The sequence below is a fragment of the Lactuca virosa genome, chromosome 4 (genome assembly GCF_052849685.1).
Source record: "Lactuca virosa cultivar CGN04683 chromosome 4, Lactuca_virosa_CGN04683_v6, whole genome shotgun sequence".
In the NCBI taxonomy this organism is placed as follows: domain Eukaryota; kingdom Viridiplantae; phylum Streptophyta; class Magnoliopsida; order Asterales; family Asteraceae; genus Lactuca; species Lactuca virosa.
Window position 1 is genome coordinate 56,450,901 of NC_136429.1, and position 3,042 is coordinate 56,453,942.

Below are 3,042 nucleotides of genomic sequence, written 5' to 3' on the forward strand. Positions count from 1 at the left end.
CAAAATGCCCCCAAGAGTCCAAAAGTCAACCCATGGTCAACGTCAAAGTCAAAGTCAATTGCCAAGGTCAACAGTCCACATTGACCTGAACACGTCGAGTGCAACCAGACACTCGCCGAGTTCCTTGCATAACTCACCCACTCGCCGAGTCACTCTACTGACTCGCCGAGTCTACGACAATCTTCATCGGACTCGCCGAGTTATTCATCCAACCCGTCGAGTTCAGGACCATCTTCATATGACTCGCCGAGTCGACCATGCGACTCGTCGAGTCCCTTCAATCCTTCATCCATACAGGTGCTCTCTAAACCATGCAAAGGCTCCATATTGCAGATCTACGCTCCTAGGGCATGTTTATCACGTAAAGTTGCAAACTTTACGTGCATGCAAGATGATAATGACCCAAAACAAGCTAAATGAGTGGCTTAAGGTAAAGGAAAGGTCATAGCTTGACCAGGACTAAAACTTTATGACAATAAGGGGCTAAAGGAGTCCAGATCTGAGGTTGCAAACCTCAGATCTTGACCCAAATCGAAGAACCACCACAAAACCCCAAAAAGGGCTCTAAACCCATAAATGAAGAGATCTAGCCGAAGGAGAGTCAAGGTAACAACTTGTTACCTCTAAAACGATGCTAAGATAGAGAAGAGTCTGAATCTACAACAACCTTTTGCTCCAAACTTCTTGAACTCCAAGCTCTTTACTCCAAGAATCTTCTTCCAAGCTAAGAAGCACACAAAAATAGAGCGCAAGCACAATTTAGGGTTTCTGAACTCGAGGGAGGCAGTAAGAGAGGCTAAGGGGGGATAAGTGATCCTTAAATAGGGTGCAAAACCCCGGAAATTAGGGTTTCATCCTCCAGCTCCTACTCGTCGAGTCCCTTCTTGGACCCGGCGAGTAGGTCACTTAAACACGTGGACCAACCCGCTGCTACTCGACGAGTCATGGAAACCAACTCGTCGAGTAGCCCTTGAAATCAAGAATATTCTTATATAAATCAATACCTAAGAATCGGGGCGTTACATTAGATAAGCCTATTTACTGTATGATTGGGAAACATATGTTTTCGCAACTTGATTCAGGGAAGAGATTGCTACTACTCCATGTAAGCATGGTATCCCTGTAAGTTGCCATATTCTACATGCACAAGTCTTTGCAATTAGATCCACTCCATATGATGCATCATTGAATCTAACTTCATACTTTTGATAACCACAAGGAGTAACCCCCCACAATCTGTATAAGGCAATAATGACTACAAATTAATAACTAATAACACAAACTAATAAAAACCATTTGTTGAATTGTAAAACTACATGTTACCTCTGTTTAACCTTCAAATATTGTATAAGCTTCCTAATACTTGGACAGATAGTCAAATCCCATTCATTTCCTTCTACACTTTGACTGTGTATCCTCTCCACAACAATTATCCTAATCTCATCTAGCATAGTGATGATTGGTTTCCTTCTAGCATGCCTAATAGCAGAACTGAAACTCTCACTCACCCCATTCTCAAATGCATCACAATCTCTTCCCTCTTTAAAAAATGCCTTAGACCAGGTAGTAGGATCTCTGTCTATAAGGTATTCATATGCTTGAGTATCAACAGATTTGATCTTTTCCATTACATGTTTGAACTTCTATTCAGTACTAGCTTTGACAGCCCTCCAAAAAAGCTTCCTGAAATGTTGACCAGTAAACCTTTTAGCAAAATTAGCACCATTGTGCCTGGCACATTGTCTGTGTTCAGCTTCTGGACACCTTTCTTTTATTGCTTCTAGCAACCCCTACAAATAACAACAACAAAATTAGTGAAACATGCATAAAAACAGATGTAAAAAAATGAACCAATGCTCACCTTGTGTCTATCAGAAAGAAGGGTAATTCATGCACCAAGACCACCATAAATGTCATCCATGAGGAGATCTATGAACCACTTCCATGTGGCCTTGTTCCCAACCCCAACTACAGCCCATGCTATAGGGTAGATGTGGTTGTTTGCATCCCTCCCTACAGCTTCCAAAACTTCTCCCCTAACAATACCTTTTAAGAATTAACCATCAAGGCCAATCACAGGCATGCACCCTTCCTTCCAACCATCACTTACAGCTTTAAAGCATACATAGTACTTAGAAAACAAAGTTGTGGAATATGGCATGATGTCTACATCCATCCTCACAGTAGACCCATGGTTTGTCCTCAGAATTTCATGACCATATGACCATAATCTCCCATAATGTTCAATTAGACTTCCTTCAATTTCTTGTAATGCAAATTTCTTTGCATTTCTGCATTGCCCCACACTCATATTTATATTAAATGTTGTTGAAACTTTAGCTTTCATCTTCCTAACACTCATTTTTGGCTTCTCTATAATTTCACTCATAAACTGTTTGCCTAACCACTTATAAGTTACCATGGATCCAAACTTAAACATCCTGCTACAATTCTGTTCACTAACTAGAGATTTTATCTGAAAGTCTTCTCTTTAGTCATCCAAGAGGCCCAAAGTCTAAATAGACAAGTAGGTGACTTGTTTTTTTTTTGCAACACTTAATTAACAACCTTTGGGAGTCATTTTTTTCAAACCAAAGATCATATCCATTAGCAAATGCATAGTTACTCAACATGTTTTTAAGCTCATCAGGGTTAGAAAATCGCATACCTAACAGTGATTTCATTTGATTCCATGGTTGTCTATCATCATGCACAAGGTATTGAGGTTCAACATATTCAACATCTTCATATAGATCATCTACATTTACTGTATGTAGACAAAGTTTGTTTAAGAACCTGTCACCCATGGTTTTGTTAGCTGGGAATGGATATTCAGCATCATCTTCTTCATGGTCAACAGAATAAGTGTCTGACAAGATTGAGTCTTCATCCTCTTCACAACTGTAGTCTTGATCTTCATTTTCCTCTTCCTCAATCCGTTCGAAGATTGGTTCGTTATATTGGTCCACATACACATTCATTCTCATCTCATTTGCATAAGCCAAATCCAAAAATTCTTTGTAATCACCGTCATTCACCAGT